This window comes from Crotalus tigris, unplaced genomic scaffold (assembly GCF_016545835.1).
Source record: "Crotalus tigris isolate CLP2741 ecotype Arizona unplaced genomic scaffold, ASM1654583v1 scf7180000018125.1543573, whole genome shotgun sequence".
Taxonomy (NCBI): domain Eukaryota; kingdom Metazoa; phylum Chordata; class Lepidosauria; order Squamata; family Viperidae; genus Crotalus; species Crotalus tigris.
The window spans coordinates 893,435-917,091 of record NW_024096837.1 but is presented as its reverse complement, the minus strand read 5'-3'; the positions used below and the strand labels follow the sequence as shown (position 1 = coordinate 917,091).

The 23,657-nt window shown below is 34.8% G+C and overlaps 1 protein-coding gene across 6 annotated transcripts in view; it reads right to left on the bottom strand.

Moving 5' to 3' along the window:
* ATP2B2 (ATPase plasma membrane Ca2+ transporting 2) overlaps window positions 1-13,331 on the bottom strand; it is a 190,080-nt gene extending 176,749 nt beyond the window's left edge. For 5 of the 6 annotated variants that reach the window (XR_005557277.1, XM_039348240.1, XM_039348241.1 and 2 more), the window contains exon 1: window positions 13,051-13,330. The gene's annotated coding sequence lies outside the window, so the exon portion shown is untranslated. Of the gene's footprint in view, window positions 1-13,050 lie in introns of all 6 variants that reach the window. The other variant, XM_039348244.1, reaches the window with a different exon arrangement.
* Window positions 13,332-23,657: the final 10,326 nt, after the last annotated feature.

The window sequence follows — 23,657 nt, the reverse complement described above, 5'->3', positions numbered from 1 at the left end:
GACCTCTCTGAACTTAGTATAAAGTTGCTCCTTATGCTTATTTATTTTTTGCTGAATGATACTATAAAGTGTATGTGCTAGGTAGTGAACATAAAAAAAAAATGCTTTTCTGAAAAACTTAATAAATATTAATTCATCCACCATGCCTACCTGCAGTGTTGCTTGGTTTTATCAGAGATGTCCTTGCAAATCCATCCCTTCTGGCTTATAAACTTGAGTAATGGCTAAACAAGTTTTTATTTTTATTTATTTTAAATATGTATGTAAATTTAACAAATAACAAAGTTTAAACAAAGCCATGTTTTGGTATTTGAATTTAGTAAATGTCTTGTATAATGCTATTATATATAGCATAAAAACATATTTTTATATACAAATATAAAAATAGGTATTATATATTTTCATTCCAATGAATTATTGAGACTGGTCTCTGTTAGAAATTCTTCTTAATTCTTATTCTTATAAAGAGAGGAGGAACGTAATTCCCCACCATCTGCCCTCCTGTAACTATGACCTGAACTTGAACAAACCAATATATAAATGTATAAAATGTGCAAAATAATAATAAAAACATGACAAAATATTAACTGAGCAGTTGAGTAAGTATCTTTCTAAAGCAGATTTCTAAGAGAGGGCATTTATTTTATTTACTTAATTAATTTATTTCTCACCTTTATATACTGCCAGAATCCAAATACTAATTGCATTTCAATTAGAAAATTAGTTGGCGAATTGCCATCTTATCAATTTGTAAACGTATATTCGTAAATATAATCTGGCATTATAAAACCTTACATAAGGTGACCAACTTTTTTACAATGAAAAGGAGGACACAAATAAATTGAAGAAAAAGATATTGTAAATAAAAGAAACATTTTATTCATTGCAACAATAATACAGACAACTTGCATGTGCAAAGTTTGCCAGTCGGGTGTTTTGGTGCGCTCAGCAGCAATTCCTATTGGCTTTCGAAAGCCAATAGTGGGAGTAGCACAGCTCATGCAAAAGTTGAAAAAAAAACATCAAAAAAAGGTGCCGGAACGCCGTTCTGAGCATTCTATGAGGGGGAAAAAAAAGCCCTGCAGATTAGTCTTCAAATATCGAAAAGGAGGACATGAAGGAGGACACTTTTTGAGGGAGGACAGAACTTACAAAAGGAGGACTGTCCTCCATAAAGGAGGACGGTTGGTCACCTTATTTGCAAATGGCATGAATAGAAAGATGTTAAGTATTATAGGAGGAGTACAGAAATACCCTTGTATTTATATGGTTCCTATACAGGTCTGCACAGAACAGTTTCACGTTCTTACTGGTTTCCTGTAAGTACACAGATACTGACTCAACCTCTCCCAGAGAGCTACACTGAATCAGGGTATCATTATTTTAATTTAATTTACCACTATTTTACCACTATTTTAATTCTCATCATAATATCACTTAACATTGCTCTAGAAAATTAAATTTTCATTCAATCTCCAAGTCCTTCTATTCCCATCTTCAACAGATAACTCCAACCATACAGGATTATGGTCAGACAATATTCTAGGGAAAATCTTAGCATTCTTAACCCTAGAAAAAAAATCATTAGTAATTAAGAAAAAAATCAATTCTGGAATACGATTGATGCCTGTCCGAAAAATAAGTGAAAAAAAAAATTAATTTACCACTATTTTACCACTATTTTAATTCTCATCATAATATCACTTAACATTGCTCTAGAAAATTAAAATAGCAACGTTTAATTTTTTTCCATGTTTCTGACTTTAGTTTCTTATGGGAAGACTTTCCTAAGATTTCTCTAAATACAGGTTTAAGATTGTAGAGACACCTAAGGCTTAGAACTGCCACGATGCTAAATCTTTTTTTAAAAAATCCTAATGCCTCTGAAAAAAATGTAAAAATCACCTTTAGTCTTATTATTATTAAAGTTATAAAGGAATGATATTTGTATTAGGAAACATAGAAATATAGACCCACACATATAATGAGATTTTTCTTAAATAGCTTGGTTCTCCCACAAATCACCATTGATACAGTTTAATGTAAAATGCTATTAGTAATCTAGTAATTAGCCATTAATTAGTAATTTTTCTCCATTTCACAACCTTTCTTGCCACAGCTGTTAAGTGAATCACTGCAGTTGTTAAGTTAGTAATGCAGTTATTAAGTGAATCTGGCTTTCCCATTGACTTTGTTTGTCAGAAGATTGCAAAAGGGGATCACCTGACATAAATATGAGTCAGTTGTCAAGTATTGAATTTTGATCAGGTGACTATGGGGATGCTATAGCGGTCATAAGTGTGAAAAACAGTCAGAAGTCACTGGGAAACTATTTGCTACTTGTGGGAAGCGTACAACCAAAAGATCTTCTGGATATGAATGATTTTCTCTATGATATTTAACATTTCTAACTAATAGCTCCACTCCGATTTCTTCAACCAATATGTCAATATATCAGGTATATTCACACACTATGACTGATTAGTTCTTGGTTAGCTTTGCTACTTTAGAGTTTGCTTATTTTGTTAGTTTATATAGTTTTATGTATTCTGAAAATCCAAATGAATTAATTAAGTAACCAAGTTACATTGCTCATTTTTTTATTTAAATAGTAACATTACAACATTTTTGAAAAGGAATAACTGCTTATTTATTATGTCAGAGAATAATTTTGTCAACCTTTGACAAACTCGATTTTTGATTTAAATAGTAATATTACAACATTTTAAAAAAGGAATAACTGCTTATTTATTATGTCAGAGGATAATTTTGTCAACCTTTTTTCAACCTTTCGTAGGACAGATATATGCAATTTAGAATACAACTCATAAAATCACCATATTGGAAAGATTATTTTACTAGTTTATGTGTGAAATCTCCTTTGTCCAATTATGGAAACCATCTTAGAAATATCAGCTTCCCTACTCAATTGCCATAGACAAATGTCAGCAATTTCATCTACCAGTTCCCCTATATAACAATTAGAATTGTATAATACTCATGTACTTTTTACCACCTTATATGTGGAAAACAAAGATAACTGATGAACATCAAAATACAATTAAGAATGCAATCCTCTACAAATCAAATCAGAAGGAAATATTACTGATTTCAATGCAGTTTTTCTGTGTTTTCCCTTGATTCAGAGTTGACCCCTGACTACTGCCTGAATGATTTTCTGTAATTTTCTTGGTAAGAGTGTTGTAAGTGATTTGTAATTGCCTTCTTCTAGGGCTGAGAAAGAGGGATTGGTCCAAGGTCATCTAGCTGGCTTTATGCCTAAGATGGAGCACTTTCCTGGTTTCTAGACTGATGCCTTAGCCACTATTCCAAACTGACTTTCTCTGAATGGAGCTTATTATCATATAAACAGAACTATTTACTCCATAAATGTACCTATATATCCATGAAATTTCAGCCTAAGACAGATATTATTCCAGCATCCAGTTTGATTGGTTTTAGTTCTTATCTTAACACACACGAAATGCAGCAATTGTTTTTACTATTGCATTGTTATAATAACGTTAAGTATAGGCAAAGGTGCATGTATGGCAAAATAAACTACATACAATTCCCTAGACAAACAAAGGGCTGAAAGAAAATAATGTTTCACTGAGAATTTATAGTGGACATTTTGAATACTGAAAGCATATGCTATTATCAACATCAATAAGAATATTTTTAGAACACGCAGAGTGCATCATTGTAATTCTTTTCTAAAGAAAACAAAACATGCTGCATGAAAGACCATAAAGCCAATTGAAAGCAGTAGTTGCAAAGCTTATATTTTGGAGTTTTACTAGCTGGTGCTCTTTTGATGCTATAGAATATTGAACATCTATAAATAATTTCTAATTCTTCCCATTTAGAAACAATTGCTTTCTGATTTTGTATTGTGCAAAAAGAGAACAGGTCCACAAAATTAACGTGTTCCAGTTCCAATTTCAGTTTTTTTGTGCCAATGGAAAATAATACTCTTTCTTATACTCTCCCTTTTGGATGGACACGATAAAAATAGAATGGGTTGCCAAAAGAGACCATAATGCAAATTATGTCCAATATAACAAATACATATTTTAATTGTCCATTGTGACTCTGTGCATTGTTGCACTAAAGTCAGAGACATATTAAAAGATTTGGAAGGAGCAAACGAAGTAACTAACTCTGTACATGGCATTGAGTTATCGAGGTTAGAAAAATCTCAAGACTGCAGCTACTGCCAAAAGCATTTTTCAAGCTGTCTATGTGCAATAAAATTAGAATTTAGTTTTAACATAAAAATAATTTCAATGAATTATTCATGTAGTCACTAGAGACTACAGCCGAGCCACCGTGTGCCTCCTTCTGGGGCAGATTTAGCCCAGAAAAAAAGAGCTCAAAATAAAGGTGGAGCTACAGTGAGGCTTCAAAGAGTGTTCTGAGTGAAAGTGGCCTTTTCCAGCCACCAATATCTTTATTGCCACTGTGTAACTCACAAGAAAATAAAGTGGTGTCCACAGTAAAAAACCACAAATAAGAACAAGTTGGGCTCAGAAAGGGATTTGGACACCACATATGAAAAGGTAACCCAATAGAAGAAGAGGCATGAAGACAAAATTAATATCCCATTAAGAGAGACAAAAAAAACTATTTCAGCCATTGCTTTTATCCGCTACTTAGTACTTTCAGCCATAGTTGCAAGCCAGATGGAGTAGCAGCTGGGACCCTGATTTGCAGCTGTTACACTTCTTAAACCTTAAAATTCACACATCATCTTGTGTCCTGTGAACTGAAACCAGGAAGCAAATTCTCCTGTTTGCCAAAAGTCAGCCAGGCAAACTGCAATTCACTCCATTCTTTTCCACTACTGAATTACATTGCAGAAAATCCTCATGCTAAAAATGTCATATATACATTAAAAAAAATCTGAAGTAAACCAAGCTAAGATCAAGCATTTCTGAAGAATAATCTTTCTGCTTCTGCTGTCCCCACAACTCTCATCATCATTTCAAGAGATTTGGGATGGATATAGGGCTTCTATTGCTACATCTACATATGCAGTCTTCCAAAACATCCTGATATCCTGAACTGAAAACAAGTGAAATGCACACATAATATACAAAAGCCAAGCAAACAAATCCCCATACTTTCTCCACCCATAGCCCTTTACAATGTTTTCCAGATAAGATAAAAGAAATGGAGAAAAAATAATATGAAAATTGAAAGAAAGAAAAAAGTCAATTTGAACATAGCAGGCAAGATACAGCATGTGGAGACAATGATAACTAGCATAGGCCATTTCAAAGTAGGAGAAAAACAGTGAAGAAAATATAAATCTGAAACCTAAAATTTGGCAATTACACTAAGCCTAATCTTTAACTAAAAACTTCCGGATAGTACCATAATTTCACACTTATCTTAATCCTCACCAGGACTTTGTAGATACACATGCAAGTCACCCCAAGCCAGGCTTAATGTAAACAATGGCTTAAGGGCAGGGGTGTCAAACTGCCGGTCCATGGGCCGGATGCATCATGCGGAGGCCGCACCCACCCCAGGTCTGGCAATGCAAAAAAAGTCACGATACATCACGACATGTCACATGATGTGGCGAGTTTGACACCCGTGGCATAAGGCATAGCCAAAAATGCAACAATACAGACATTTCTTCCTTGGTTGAATTTGTTGAACACCTGCATGTTTGAAATTTGTGCATTTGAATTTGAAAGAATTTGCTGAATACCTGTAGGATAAAATCTCTCAAATTTGTTCCCAGTTAGAACTTTTGAATGGTGCTGGTCCTTCTGAGATTCCTAGAAAGATTCTTGTCCAATAATTTGAGAACAGTTTGACTCTGTTAGACATAAAGTAGTGGACAGGGTCCTCTGCGCTGTCAATGCAACTACCTGTCAGTTAGATTCTTGTCCCTCCTGGCTGGTAAAAGCCTCCAGGACAGCGACCACCAATTGGGATCATGCAATGATAAATTCTTCACCTGCAAGAAGAGATATTCCCAGGACCTTTTGAGAAGGCTCTGGTTTGTTCTCTCCATAAAAGACCATCACTAAACTACATCTGCCTGGGCTACTTTCATCCAGTCTCCCATCTTCCCTCTTCAAGTAAGATGGTGAAAAAGGTGGTTGTTCAGCAACTCCAGGGGATACTGGATTAAATATATTACCTAGACATCTTTCAATCTTGAGCTGATTCAGCTCTTTCCTCCAAGGCCAGTCCCAACTGGAATTCATAGGGAGTGAGACTTCCAGCTTTGGCCCTCTTACTTGTGGTGTCCCACAGAGCTCGGTACTATCTCCTCTCTTATTTAACATCTATATGAACCTGTTGGGTATAATCGTCCATTAGCATGGGTTGAGATAATAATAATAATAATAATAATAATAATAATAATAATAATAATAATAATAATAATAATAATAATAATAAAAAAAACTGGTGATACTCAGCTCTACAGCTTTTAAATATGGCTGTCTCTGCCCTCTTGCAATGCCTAGAGCTGTAGGACTCTGGATGGGGGACAACAGACTTAGACTGAATCCCCGCAAGATTGAGTGGTTTTGGGCACATGAAGTCACTCAAAGATCTGAGTGTTTGTCATCCTTAGTTCTGAAGAGGGTTTTACTATGCCTTTCAGACTCAGTTCACACTCTAGGAGTTTGCTTGACTCTTGTCTTCTGCTCAAAGAGCAGGTGATGGGCATGACTAGGAAAGCTTTTGCAAAGCTCTGGTTTGTGCACCAGCTGCAACTTTTCCTGGGATCATAACTCCCTATGCTCAATTACTCAAGCCTGGTCATCTCTTGTCTGAACTATTGCAATGTACTCTACATGGGGCTATCCTTGAAATCTATTTGCTGGTACAAAGTGTGGCAGTGAGGTCCCTAGGATGGCTTGTATTACACATCTGCTCTGTGAGCTTCACTAGCTACCAGTGTGTTTTCAAGTACAGTTCAAGGTGTTGGTTATGACCTTAATGGCCTAGGTCCAGGCTACTGATGAACCACCTCAACCTGCTAGGACAAGCCCATCCTACTAAGATCAGCAGAGAGGGCTTATATCAGATCTTGTTGGTCAAAGAATGTCAACTATTGAGATCCAGAAGAACAGCCTGCTGCCCTTTGGAAGATCTTACCTTCTAAGGTAAAGATCTGCCTCTACCATCCGTCCACAAGAGTCTGAAGACCTGGTTGGGGAAAAGGGAATGTTCCACACTGGAGGTGGCAGCTGAAATGATGGCAGACTCCCCCCTCATTCCCCTGCTCCTTGATCTGGTCCTTAGCCATCCATCTTTTTGATTATCGTATTCATATATTTTTTTGTGTTCCTTTTACACCGTTTATTTTATTGTTCTGTAATTTTATTTCTGTCCTGTTTAGATCCTTTCATTTTCTCTCTTTTTATTATTGTATTTTATTTATTTTATTATTGTAAGCTGTCTAGAGTAGCCCTTCGGCGAGATAGGCAGCAAATAATTTTAACAAATAAATGAAATGAATTTCATATGAATGGCCAGTAATTTCTTTATCTCATGTATGAAAAAAAAATCTGAAGCCTCAACTGGAGCCTCTTCAAGTCCCCCACAAGTAAAAGTAGAGCTGGAAGCACTGGAGATACTGCAGCTAAAGGAATCCTCCATTGCAGTCTTTCCAGCCTCCTGACTGAATACTTGTATGCCAGAACCATAAATTAATACCCATCCCCATATATACCCAACTGTATAGTAGTGATAATGTAAATAAGGAAAAACATAAATAAAAATTGCTTAATTAGTTCACTTAAGTCACAGATTATGTCATTGTTTCGACATCATGCTGAGTCTAATTACTGTAGGATGTAGCTTATTTTGTGAAACAAATTTAAATATTAGTTCAGTTAGTATATATGGCATAGGAGGAATTTGAATCTATATCTCTCTTTAGTATGAACAGAAATTACAGACCTCAATGCACTATTCCATTCTTTTGTAAAGTTATAAATGCCAGGATCCTATGTATATTTCTGAATGCTTCAAAAATATGAAGTCCCCCCCCCCCTGGAGAGAGCAGCATGTAAGACAGATTACCTGTACATTAACCATTTCTGAACAGAGTAAAAATCAGGCAACCACAATTTCTAGTGCTTTTGAGAATACATTTTTCATATCTTTCATTACAGTTTGAAAGATATTGGCCAGAATTTATCAAAAGCTCAGATAAAACTGTATCAGCCATTACCTATTGAGAAATCTTGGGACAGATCTTTTTTACTTTTCATAGAAAGTAAATTGACAGGAGGATATGCAATGCCAATTCAAACTGCAAATAAGTTTTCTGAGTAATATTGAATGTTATATAAATGCTAAGACAATTTGTTAGCTCTTAAATACAGAGTAAAAAAGTTGGGTGACACAGTCCTTGTGAATTTTACTGCATTACAACAAACCAGTAAAACTATCTTGTTCTGAGGCTGCCAATACAATTGCCATCTCTGCCCCCAGCACCTAGTCCTTTCACTGCACCAGTAAGTCAAGCCAACATCTTCTGCACTTATTTTACCACTTTCAAAGCAAATCACAATGCCTTGCCATTGTTTAAAAGCTACTCAGAATGGGATTGTATCTCTTCCTACAGTTGGTTTTCGTGATGCATAGTATTTTTTCCACAAAATAATAAACCTGGGAAAAGATGAAGTATTTATAAAGGAAATAGCTGGGTTTTTTTATTACATTTTTTGAGGGGATGGGAAAGATTGAGATATTCTTAAACTTCAGATAAATATAACCAGCATCCTGATATAACATTGAATGATTTGCAGATATATAAAAACTCTTTCATATATAGCTCTGATATCTTACAAGCAGTAACTGCCAACTTTCAGATCTTATTTTTCTGCAGCATAAATAATGTCTATCTTTCTGCCATGACATTCATTAACAACACAATCATACACAAGTCTAGTCAACAATAATGACTTCAAGACTCACCAAGTTGATTCAATTGTCACAATCTTGATATGACAGACTTATGTACCTGAAGGCTTGTCCTTCTGTCTCCTTTTCCTCATGCACCTGACTTCAGCAAACATCCTGGTTCCCGTAAACCACAATGCGTAACCAGATTTGATCTTGATTTGAAGTAAAACTAAAACCCCTAGTTTTCAGAAATGCAGGTGATATATATCTTTGTTGAAGCCATACAGACATAAAGGCAAGTAGTGTGGAGAAATTTAATTTAATAATTACTACATGGAATGATTGTTAGATTAAGATTGTGAGATCAGTTAAACTATAAAAATGCAGAATGATTAAACTGAGCATAAAAATAATATTTTTAAAAATATTGTCCATATTCTGAAGCCCATTTATTTGAATTCTTCTAAGTTAACCCACTATTAATTTTGCTTACTTTAGTCATAATGAATATTATTTTAATGTTATAAATATGATTAATTTTTTAAATGTCCAATTAAAAAAAGCAATATTTCATCAATCTTTTTAGTTTTTTTCTGTTTTGTTTTGTTTTGTTCTGGAACAATAGCAAATGTGATAGGGTTAATCATCCTATCACTTTTTCAATGCAGTGAGTAACATTAAGTATCGTACTATATTTTATCAAATTATGACTAATAATACAATGAGAGGTCTTATCACACAACTGTCAATCTTTACAATAACAGTTCAGATATTTCACCTGTTCAAAACATATTAGAAATTATTTCAATACATACTACAGGGAAATAAATAAGATACAATATAATTTCCAGGTAAAAAGTCAGGAGAGATAGAGTGTAGCTTGCTAAGGCCATCTAGTGCTTTTACATTAGAACTGGGACCAAATTGAATTTTTTTTTCCCTCTCTCACACACATTCATAGATAGCATGTTACACCAATGGAAATGTTCACCCAGCATATAAGCTGTATCCCTCATCAATCTGCTGTTAATGCATCCAGGAAACCAAACCTCCACTTTTAACCTACTGAAACTTGTTTCTGAAACTCAGTTGACACCAATCTCAAAAAGCACCTGGCAATCTATCTATGTATGTGACTGTGTGTATGTGTATGTATGTGTGTGTACACATGCACACAAACACAGACCCTAAAAGTAAGTCCACTTGAGGTTAGTAACCTTTCAGATTTAGCAAGTAACTTGTCAGCAACTTAATTGCCACCCTATGTCCTAAAGAATGACATGTTTTAATGCCATTTCAAAAGATGCTGCATTCAGTCTAGCAATGTTACACCTAATTTTTCAGACAATCTAGAATGCAGTTCAATCTAATGTATCTTTGCTCAGAAGAACTCCTCTTGATTTCCTTGGGGATGTACTACTACATAAATATAGCTGGTTTTGCAGTCAAATAGCCCAAATGTTACGTATATTTGCTCAGAAGGAAGTTCTGTTGAATAATGTGATACACACTCAGATTTAAAAGTGTGGGATTGCAGCCATAGTTTTCCAAAGTTTCTCCTGGGATTTAGCTCTCCCTCCAAAAACAAAGACTTTTTTTCAAAAAAGAGTGTGATAACTAGTCATTTTCAGGCAGACAAAATATTTTCAGTGTCTTAGCAAAGATGCCACAATAATTCACGTAGCTGTCTATACCTGAAACAGGTTCACTGCTTGAGAAGGCATTACTTTCCAGTTTAACATCAAAGCATAGGTTATGCAACTTGGACTAGAAGGTACCACTCTAGGATTAATTAGTTAATACTTCATTCCTGAGCTACTCACTATATGCAAAGATGAGGCAAAGGCATTCATATGCAATTATTTCTACTGCTGTACAATTTCCCAATATTCATAAATATCAAACCCTCAGGTTACACTGCAGTATAATGAGCCTTATATCAAGGTTGAAATGTACCTCCAAGGTCATATCTCCAATAATGTCCTATCAGACTCTGAAATCTTTATATTCCTGCCTAGATAAAAGAGCTTAGAAAGATAAAGAAAAATCAAATGAAAAAGAGACAAAATGTTTTCTCAGCTTTTCAGACAAAACATATGAAAATAGTAATGTTTAGCTGAAATAGATTCTAACATCGATCACTATAAAATGTCACAGCATAAGATATTCAAAAATGTCATGCAAGTGCATGTGAGTTGGAAATTAAATTTCTCAATGTTTTCTGGGAACAAGTTAAATCTAAGAGTAATACACTTCTAAAGGTATTTTCTTGAGAGAACTCTAGAGCACCGTATGCTACATCCCAGTATTTTCTCCTATGTTATCCTTGTAAGTAGAGAGAATAAAATTGCCCTCAAATACTGCACCAATGTACATTCAAGGCTCCTTTTTATAGGTACAGTACATAATTTAAAGATGTCAACCATCTTCTATTGAGTGAATAACCATCTCTGTAAGCATATTTAACTATGATGTGCTGGGTCAAAATCAATTCTACTTAAGAATATAGACACTGAGAAAATGCAATGATGCTGCATTACTATGTTTTTCCTCCTTAAAGAATTCTCAGTATTTCAGCTATTTGCAAATCCTGGGTGTTTTATCATCACTTAAGGGCAAAAACCAGCTGGGTATCCAGGTCTAGCACTTAGTTGCAAGTGTGAGAGTGCTAAAAATCCAGGATATGGATCACTTTTTTCAAATGCAATACAGGTCCCAGGAACCTCTTATATTAAATATATGCTTATTCTATATATATATATATATATATATATATATATATATATATATATATATATGTGTGTGTGTGTGTGTGTGTGTGTGTGTGTGTGTATGTATGTATGTATGTATGTATGTATGTATTCTTTTTGACAAAAATTGAATGAGCCATTACGCACAATCCTTTTTTTACCAATAGTATGTCAACTCTTTCTATAATAAAAGACACAATATCCATTTTATCTTTTAGTGCCCTAACATTTTAATACTGACTTTAGCTTTTAATAACAAGAAGGCAAATAATCAAAAGTCAAATTAATAAAAGCTGCTGCCTTAAGCCTTTAAATGTATACTGTGACCATCTCTTCAGTGCTATTACAAAACAGTGGGATACCTTTATTTTTTATTCTTTTATATTTTCTTGAAGGTGACATGAACCGCTAGCTGGTGATTCCAGGAGCTCTAAGTAAATCACCTTTTAAGTCAAAGACAAAATGTGTGGTGCAAAGTTACTGGCTTAAGTTGCATAGAACAAACTAAGTCAGTAAATCCATACCTTAAGAAAAGGAACTGACTGACTTGCTGACTAGGTACAAAACAGACATATGATGTACAACTTCTTGAACCAGAGATCAGATAGCTAGAAAAAAAATTCTTGCTCTTGTGATCCTTTTAAACACATTTTTTTGTATATGAAAGAGATAAAGTTTCTTCATGAACAAGTCATGAACACTTTGGTGAGAACTTTCAGTTTATTTAGAATATTCTGAACTATATAAACTATCATAGATAGTTTTCCCTTTGTAGATGAAATAGCATCTGCCGCTTACAAAAAAAAACCCCAAAACCCTCAAACTCTTCTGCCTTTATATGCAGCAGCATATTTTAACTCAGTAAATGTATAAATTATTAAATCCCTAACTTAAAACTATAGCAAATGCATAATCAATTTATTCCAGGCATATATCCTACTAACATGTATAATGATTGTATGCAATATACAATAATATGAAATATTTAAAAGCTCTCTTTACAAATTTTATGCCCTAATTTTAATGTATTAATATTGTTAATATTTCACTAATTTTGATTTTTTTTAAAGAACTGATTTCTACAAAGTCTGCTTTGACTTTTAAAGGTTATCAGTCAAAACAGGTATATATCCTTGGTGTACTCCTAACAGAAATAGTAAAGCTTTATGGTGTGTGGTTGGCTTTTTACTAATATCAGCTGTATTTCATACAGAAGTTGCATTACCTTCCCACAGACACAAGGACAGGAACTAAATCTAGCGCATCACTCAGTCCTTCAAATGTCCACACCATTTTTCCGTCTGCTTTTGCCTTCGAATGCAAATTGCCCAATAAACAGTCTCAAAATAGTAGGAGAAATGATGGTAATAATAATCACAATAATAATGCTAACGCTTCGGATGTAGCTACTTACTTGTCTAAGATATCACAAATCCAAAATTACACAGCGGAGCAATCACCGTTCAGCATCTGTAAGAGACTGATCAACTGAGCTTCATTACTGGAATCCCACTACAGACTGTACCATCCAAACCGAGCAGGTGGGGGGGGAAGCGCGATATTTCCGACCGAGCATCTTGCTGAAGGAGAGAGCAGGCTCCGGGAATCGGCGTTGCAGCCTGCCAGAGGAGGAGGGGTGGTGGGGGGCAAGGAGCAAATGTGGCACCCAAAGGAAGGCTTTCTATTGTAAAGAGAATGGACCCAGCCTCCATATTGTTGTTTGTTGTTTTAATACTTCCCTTGAGATAATGACAAAAACGGAAGATGGCAAACTACCAGGAATATGCCACTTATGGGAGAAACCTTTCAAGGACAAGGACCGACAAGTTCGGGAGGGGAGGGAGAGGGAAGAAAGAGCGTGGGATGGATTGATGCAACGGAGGGAAGGGGGGAAAGCAATTCAGGACTGCATCTCTGCAAGAAGTGATTGCGGACTCTTAAGTCTTTCGTGTAAATTTTATTGGGGGGGGTGGAGAGAGAAGGCAAGCAAATTCAGCAGTATATTTCTGCAATTTAGTTGTAAAGCGTTTTTCTCAAGACACCGAATCCGCTCATGTTTATCAAAATAGAAAGAGCGCAGTGCCTTTTTGATATGCACATACGTGTGTGCGCGCGCCCCCGTACTCACTCACGCACGTTAATGCATGTATTGCAACATGTTCTCACACTCTGGGGCAAATTTATGACGGTTTTTGTCTTCAGTGTGATTTTCTTTTCTTCCATGAGCTGCACAACTTTTGCCCGTCCCCCTTTTGGAAAGGAATAATTTACAATAAAAGAACACAGAAGCTAATCATATGCTTCTGTGCAGCCAAGTAAAACATCGTCTTTTAAGATTTCATATGAAGTGCTTTAGCTTTAAACCTAAAACAATAAGGGACGCCTTTTTGCCTATTAATTAATGGTTTTCTTTTATTTCCTGCTGTGGTATATTGCAGGTTTTTAAATATCTAGAATTAGCCTTTGTCAAAAACTTAGGATGAAAGAAAGAAGTTTTTTTTTTAAATGGCATTCTCTTTTAATGACCATATATTGTAGGGTTTACTTGTAGTCTATGTTTATGGACTAACATTTTGATTTTCAGATACTTTTAGGTATTTGAACCACTGTCTTCATGTTTGGAGTGAGTCAAATGCAAAGGAAAGCCTGTGTCTTTAAAAACGCAAAATATTACTGTGCTCCAAGTTGCAAGCTTTTGTAGCATCTTAGTGACAGCAGTGCTTCGTGACTAGGCTGCATTTTGAACAGAGCAGACTCAGCATACCTCTCTGTACGGATGCTCTGTCATCCTTGCTTACTTGCTGCTCAGAATATCAATTCAGCCAGTTAAACCAAAGTCTGCACTGCAGTGCACCAAAATGGAAGCTTTAAAAAAAAAAGACTAACATTTCTGATGAAGGAAGATCACACTTTTTGTCAATCTGTTGGAAAAGGGGAGTAAGCCTATAAATCCAGGTATATGTTTAAAAGAATGGAAGTTGAATTGACAAATTGGAAACTTGACGAACACATGCTTGCTGTGACATCACCTACTGTGACACTCTTATATTTAAACTATAGCAGTGCCTTCCCCTTGAGTGGGTGAGTGACAATATTCAGTATGGAAGATGAAATGATGTTGTGAGAACATTTAACAATTAAAGCATTAAAACTTCTAGCTGCCATCTTAGGACTGCATAGACTTCCGAGCTGGGGATATCAATCATTTTTCAGTAACAGTTCCAGTCAGAGTTGCAGGTCTGACATATAAACATTATTGATTCTTATAACATATAAAAGTATATTAATTTATAATATCTAGTTTCTCTGAAAACAGAAATGGATCACTTGAAACAATTCCCTTCTTTTCAATCATCCCTTTTTGTGGCCCTGCGCTGTACTTACAGCAGTCAACTCACAATTTAAACTGAGTAGCACCAATATAGTGAAAGGTTAGGTATTAGACTCATATCCTGAGACCTACAAAAGGAACATATGAAGATAATTTTTCCAGCATTTCAATTAATTATTTAAAGAGTAACTTTTTCCACACAAGTACTCCCAGTGGTCATTTAGAGTAGGGTCTCCAATATCCTGGACCACAAAATGTGATGATCGAGCTATTAACCATGTTGCAAGTATCGTCAGTTAAGATAGCCTCAGTCTCCCAGAGCTTTGTGCAATTCGCAGTGTTATTACCTTTGTTGTAATGTCATGAGTCATCACACTGTCACCTGGGTAACAGCGGCCAGCTAACATTACCGAAAGCAATCCCATCAAGACATGCCTTCTGAAATAAGAATCTGGCCTATTTTGTTCTGAAATTAAACCACTGATCATTATCTTCAGCTACATTGTGCTTTTTTTCTTCGGGATGTATACTCAAGCTTATTATGTGAGTACCTTTGAGGCCCGTATTTTAAAAATTCTTAAAAACTGGTTTGGATTTGCTTCCAGAATCCATAATGAGTTGCACTGCCTGACAGACTGCTACCAAGGATGCAGCAACCATAATGATTAGGAAAATTTTGTGCTAAATGTTTAACTACAGTAGATAAAACCCATGAATGACTCCTTGAAGAAGCTGTCTAAGCAAAACCACATTCAGAGCAGGCACCACAGAGCCTTGTAAAACTAAATATTGTGAGCTCATGTTAGAAGTGAAGTATTTTGAAGACCAAGGACAATAAATATGCAGGACATGCTCTCTCTCTCTCTCTCTCTCTCTCTCGCTCGCTCGCTCGCTCGCACGCACACACACACACACACACACACACACAAACATTCTTGAATATTGTCAAAAGATAATCTGATTAGATTATAGAGTAGTTTAAGAAACCACTGGGCATTTTCAAATAATCTGCAGATATGCCCACTATCTCTCATTCTACTCTGTTCTTTGCTTCTTTGCTTTAAATGGCTTGTTGTGGATTGGTACACTTTCATTTCTGTTTCTCAGCCTGATTTACCCATGATACTTTAGGACAAATGGGCATTCATATTTAAGGAATAAGAAGAGCTTTTTAAAAAAGAAGGAAAGAAACTTTGAACTAAAAGCAGCAAATAATTAGGCCCAGAACAGTGCCTGGACAAAGGCATTAGTGCTGAAACCAATTGTCTTTGCTTATAAATTAATATTAGTTTCATAGGACTGGGTGGTCACAACAAAAGTCAGAAAAAGTAACAAAATTTAGAGCAAATCAAAGAATCAACCCAAAATACCAGCAAGAATACTCTTTTAAAAAAATACCAAACTGTAAAAGGGTAGTGAAGACCTAAACAGTAGCTTTAGATACCCAATAACTTACAAGATGAAAAGCTAAATTCTTTCTGACCAACAGTCCTAGTAGCAACTAGATTGCAACTAGTAGCAATCTAAGTTCCTGATGTTGTACTAGAGAGGAAATGAAAGCACAAGAGTGTGACAAACTTCTGAAATTTTACAAAATATTGAACTGTTGATAGAAAACCTAAAATTATTAAACAAACAAGTGCACATATACTTATGGACTTTAGTTCTAGCTTATAATCATTTGAGAAGAATACTAAAATAGTGAAGTAAACAAAGACTAATATAAAAGGTTAAGAATCATTCCATAAATATGAATATTGGCATTTATATGGCTTATTTAAACATTGTCTTAACTTGAGACAATGGTTTTTCTTCTCTCAGTTTCTATTCATAGTAAAACCGACACAATAATCAATAGTAATAATACTCTAATGATTGGTGGTTTTGCTGAATAGTAGTGCTTTCTCAGACATCTGAAGACTGATGTGAAAGGATAAATTATGGTATGCCTATTTTTTTTAACTCGCAAGCCATAACATTCTGCTCTAATTTTCACAAGCGAATGAAGTGGGAGGCTTGATAGTAACATATCTTTGGGATTGTATGAAAAAATCCTAAACTTCATTTTGTTACAAAATATTTCTATATGTGAGAGATTTGTTCCTGTGTTCAAGAAAAAGTGTTCAATCATATGAAACCTACCTGCAATCTAAAAATGGTACAGAATAATTACAAATTTATTACTATTTTACCTGATATTTATAACCAGGCTATCACCAAATCAATTATGCCATTCCTATCAATATTTTTCTTCTTTACTTGCTCCTTTATATTTTCAACAATTTCTGATTTTATGAGTTGCACATCTTCAATATTTCTGGGAGAAATGGTCTATAATTATCCCTTCACATACTCTGGTTTGTCCCATTTGTGTTAATGGACCAGGTTATTCCTTTGGTTCTTCAGGTGACCCTTTGCTGTATTATTTCACTTACCTCCAGGAAGCTGCCAACTGTTTTCACTTTTATCGCATAGCATTTCTGGGATTGCCTATACCAGCTTCTATTAATGTACTTCTTGCACTAATGCATATCTTCATTTTGGCCATTTCCCACTAATGCACTAAACCTCTTCCACAAGTGCTTCTGGATGGTCCTCCTTCATGCCACCTCTTCATTACCAGTGCTTTGGCACTCGCCTTCTACTCTGAACTTATTACTGTTCCATTAAACATGAAGCTAGATAGTTCTCAGAACTCAGAGCTTACTGCAGTTATCCAATCTATTTCTAAATATGAGATCAATCCACAATCTGAAGGAGGCAGAAATTATATTTATCCAATGTTTGCCATTTACTGATAGATAGCCCTAGACTGACCTTAATATTAAGAATAAGATGGTAGTTATAAGTGAGCTACAAACTAATGCAAACTAATAAAAAAAACTACGGTTACCTATAAAGTGCTATATTTTGTAGCCCCAAATATGGCTCAATAAATGTAAACATGTTTTAATTTTTATTATACTAGGCTTATACACTACTTCTATCATAGCCAACTTTGAGCAGCTCATAGATCTCCAAACCAAGATTAAAAACACGCACCACAATATTTTCTTATGTTTATATTTTGCCAATTCTAAAAACTTCCAATACATGAAAAATTAAATATTCCCAGTACAATTCAGCAAAGCCCCTCCCAAATTACAACATAAAATCATAATTCAAAACTTATCCACAATAATTTCAAGGGGAAAAAGTAGGGAAAGCAACAAAAAAAAAGTGAGAGAATAGAAGATGGCACACTCAGGAACTCAACCAGAATGTTCTCCCAAAGAACCGCTTAAAAATTATTAGAGAGAAGATTAGTCTAATCATCCTCAGAAGACCACTTCAAAGCATTGATGCTACTCCTGAGTAACAACACCTCCTGGCTTTGGCTCCCTTCTCGAAACAGTATCAAAGAGTAGCCATAGTCAGAACATCTATTCACTTTCCAGGAAGATCAAGTGCATAAAAGTCCACCAAAACACCCTGGTTTTAATAGCTTTATAAAATACTAACACAGCCTGATCTTCTCCAAATCAGGAGACTGCTGTTCTGCTTTAATGCACTTGAAAAGGGCCAACTTCAAGGCCTTGCAGATGCTATTCTCTAAAGGTTTCAGAGTCATCCTTTTTTTTTTCTGTAACTCAGATGAGGGGCAGAGACCCCTGGGAGAGGAACATCTTGCAGATATAGCATCCAAATCTTCGATGGGCTTTAAGGTGACTATCAGCACACTGCATTATATGCAGAAGCAAATTTGTAACCAGAAAACCTCTTGAAGCACAGAAGTCTTCAAGACCAACTGCTATTTGCAGGTGGTCTTCAGTGGCCAATGGTACAGGTTGAGGATCAGCCTTAACATTATTTCTAGGGAAAGAGATATTTTTCTTTTTTGTGTTTGTTTTCTTTCTCTTTTTTCTGTAGGTACTGTAGTTTAAATTTTTTCTTGCTTTTTTCCCCTTTCCCCTTTTTTTCCTCACTATATAGCTCTTCTTACAAAATAGGTTAGTTTCTTTTTTTAAAGCGATCTTTTATGCACTAGAATATAGATATATAGGTATGTTGCTATTTAGTTTATAGACAATGCCGTATACTAATAATTAAACTTTTTAAAAGAAATGTTAATTGTGATGTTTTCATAGTTTAATAAAATTATTTTTAAAAAATCAAAATACGAAATCTATCCTATGCATTTTGTTTCTCTATGGCAAGTTAATTTCATCCATTAAGTGTGCTACTCTGCCCTATTTCAGTGTTATTTAGTTCAGCTTTCCAAAACCTAATGCTTTCTAAATATGTTAGATTACAGCATTGTCACTCTTCATCCACTAGCTGTGGAATATCAAAAGTTGGAGTCCAGTTAATTTAGAAAACACCCAGTTGAGGAAGACTATATTAACTAAATTCCTTCATATTTAGTGAATGGTACATGCATGCCATTGTAGTACTCTGGCTGTATGAATCTGACAAAGATTAACTTGTAGTAAGTACCATTGCAATCAAGCAGATATAAGAAATATGTAGAGTGTTTTTGTTTAAGAATTTTACATGTACATCTACAAATATAGATATAGTGTCCTGGGATCATGTGATCACCATTTGCAATCTTCCCAGCTGGCTTCTGATAAGCAAAGTCAGTGGGGGAAACTGGATTCACTTTACGGACTGTGTGATTGACTTCACAACTATTCACTTAACTGATCCCAATTGTGGTCTTAAGTCAATGACTATCTTTAAACTATCTTACTGAATTTATATTTTAAAGGTTTTTTTAAAAAAAAAACCCATGATAATGTTTCTTTCATATCTGGTCCTATTATTTCCCTTGGGTTCCCCCCCCATATTTATTGGTTTTCTGTGCAGATTTGAGTAATTAACATTTCAAGTAGCTAAATATTTATGCAGCTGACATTTACAATATTTTAATCTCCCATGTGGTAACTGGATCTAGAAGTAAGAGAAAGCATTTTGCTATAGGCAGTGTATGCAAGAACATTAGTGGTTTTCCTTTTGCACTGAACTTAAAATGCTATATTAATGCAGCAGTGCAATTTGGAGAAGATGACAAGTACTGATGGCTTTCCATTGCTTGTATTCCTTTCACATTACCACTAATCCAGCTGCTTATATTTCATGCTGTTGGATATTAGTGGCACGCTGCCTCTCTACTGATTCCAAGCCAGAACAGCACTTGACACAATACCAAGAGTTTATATGTAGAACAAATAGCCCCTTTCAAACTTCTTTGCCTATTCAGTGAGTACATATAGTGCATGCATATTCATTGTGCCATATGCAAAGTAGTCTACAGACCCATGGCACCTTTCTCTTTGATGCTGTACAGCCTGGGATGCATACAGAATTTATCATACCATCTCAGAGCATTCAATATGAGCTTCATTTGACAAGGTGCAAAAATATCTGCCTGCTTTTCAACATTTTTTAGAATATGTCCATGGTAGCCAAAAAAGAGAAGGAATCTGATAGCACTTTTTCCAACTAACAAATTTTATTAAAAATTTTCATGAGCTCACTTCATCAGATGCATGGACTGGTTAAAATGGTGTAGATTTTAATCTGGGATAAGGCAAGGGGTGTGATGGGGAGGGGAGGGGAAGGGAAGGGACATCTGCCTATCCTAGGTCCTTGGGAAGAAGTCAGTGAATAAAAATGCCAAATCCAGTCTAAACATCTGGCTGCCTGGATGACAACCATAATGATAAGAAATCCAATTGCCCTATGAGTTGTCTATATTACATTATAGTATAGTATAGATCTTATAGTAATAGTTTTGGTAGGTTGAACCATGGACTGTCCTATTTTCTATTTTCCTTTTTTTATTTGTACTATGTTGGAAAAACATAATTATAAGCTACGCGATAGGTCATTAGATATAAAAAATTGTACTCAAAGTCACAGTAGTTGGGGAGATTGTAAATAATTAAGGCATAAGAATTGCACAAATATAGGCTGTGACAATGGCATTATTAACATGATGCAATCAGAAAAATGTTCTTCTTAATAATACAGTGTTCACACATTAAACCTTGTACTGTTTATAAAATGCAAATGAACCAAAATGTGCAAAAATGTAAAACTGAATTAAATCATCCAGTTCCCATAAAGTAGAAACTTGAATATATTGTCTGCCTGAGACATAAACGTCTGCATGGCAGTAAATAAAATATTACTGTTACATCATATAAAAGTATCCCTGTTATCACCATCAAGTCTAAACATTTCTAGATAGAAATCATTTTTAAAAGCTAATGGGTTTGACAACAAAAACATTTCATTGTCAGAACATGTTAACAATGACAAAATCTGTGTAGCACATCTTTATCCTGGGATATCCTCAAATATTGATGCCTTCTCTATGTTAGAATACATTTATTACTGTTGATCAAATAATCAACATATATTCTCATTTGCAATTACTAAATTTTTATGATATTTAGCTGACACAAAATTATTAAGATTGATTGATCAAAATTGCAATATTTTGCTCCAACCATGATACCATATTTATTTTCAAAATTCATGTTTTATTATTATTAACTACTTTCTGTTTCATTTTTAGAAATGGACACAATATAATCAAAATAACAGTCTGGCCCATTCTAAGGACTAAATGGAATATTGCAGAAAATGCTAAAATATTTAGGGAATGAGAAATGTTTACATATCCTTAATCAGTGTATTGGCTAGCCCTGAAATGATGCTTCTTTCAAGTTTGATGAAGAAAATGTTTTTAATAATAATAGAAAAATTACTAACAAAATTGCTTTGTTTTATCACCCAGTGTTTTCTTTTATATAAAAAGAAGGTTGAATAAATTCTTGGTTATATATATACAGTAGCTCTATCATATCTTGGCTGCCAAAATCTAAAAATCACTAGATAGTAGCAAAAAAATAGTTTGCTGTCATCATACCACATATATGGCTGTCACACAAGATTTTACTCAAGTTCAACTGAATTGGATAGACACTTTCTCACATTTTCTTTCCTAAAAATGCAAGAACTTTCAAGGATTTTGGTACTAGAAAGCTGAATGAGAAGAGTTAACTTATGCATGATAAGACAAGGAAGATCCAGGTTGTTTTAGATATGTTTGCAGAATGAAAGAAAAACATTCAAACAAAAACATCTTTGGCTATATAATTATATAAGTGTAGAAATAACATTCCACTACAAAGCTTTCTAAAACTGACAGAAATAAATAAAGAATATTTTTCTGCATAATTTAAAAGAGCATTTTTGCATCTTATACATTTGTACAGTTAAATATACTAAAGAGATCTTTGTATTAACAACATCTTTTAACTGAATTTGTAAAATATTCAACTTGAGAAAAAGTGGCATCAGCTTAATTTCAGCTCAGATTTTCATCATAAACCATCAAACATCTCTTATTTTAGAAACTATGTTGGCTACTCTGTTGCATGGGATTAGTAAATTGCTAAAGACAAAATTAAATGGTGGAAACACCATCAAAGCCATCAATACCTGGGCCATACCTTTGATACCATACATTACTCGCATTGTTAACTGGACAGAAGCTGAAGCAGACCAAAACACAAAAAACTCATAATAATTCACTATTATTACATCCCCATAGAGATATTGATAGATTATATCTGCCCCATAGAAATGAAGCAAAAGTTTACTTCAAGTGAAACAAACTTGAAGAAGAAAAGCATGCATTGGCTGATTATGTAAAGCACAGCCAAGAACAAGCATTGATCTAAGTTAAAAATTAGAACTTACTGAATGTGCAGGAAATAAAACATGAATATTGATATAATGTAATAAAATCAAGAACAGAATGTTGGCAAGGAAAAGCATTACATGATCAATGTCTACAAAAGATAGAAGTGAAAGTGGATGAAGATAAAATCTGGCAATAGCTTGCAACTGGAACATTAAGAAAGAAAACTAAGGCTGGATTTTGGCTGCTCCAGAGCAAATTATTCAAACTAATGAAATCAAGGCCAGAACTGAAAAATCATCAAATGATTCAAAGTGCAGATGGCTGTGGTGGTCCCAATTGTTATTGGTACACTGGGAGGGGGCATACCAAAAAATCCTGGACAATCCTTAGAAAACCTGGGCATTGACAAAAAAATCCATTAGTCAGTTGCAAAAAGCCACACTGCTTGGATCCGCACACATACTAGGCCGATACATTATGATATCCTGGATTTTGGAAAGAAGTTGATTGGTATGAAGGCCAACACCAGCTAAAGAACTGGCAGCTGTGATTTCACATTGTTGTGCATAAAATAATAATACCCTTCCTTTCCTTGTATGGTACTTTATCACATCACCAATATTTTACCATTGAATCCAGCAGTTTGAATAATCCTCTGGTAAAACTGTTCTCTGGCCCAATAGTAAGCCCATAATTAGATATTTGTCTGTTCAAAATGAGCTTTTGCTCTTAGTCAACCATTTCATGGAATTAATATTTGGAAACAACTCTATGTTGATTTGAACACTGACATCTCTTTTACCTGAAAGAAAATGGGTATGTGATAGAACATACAGTGCTTTATTCATCTGGAAGTCAGAGACATCCCTAGCTGTTCTTGTAGGCCATATCTGGATGATCTCCTGAGATCCATTTGTTGTTTCTCCACCAATATTTAAGACTTTGATTGGGGCACTGCATTTTACAGAATGCTTAGGCTCTGACTACATGA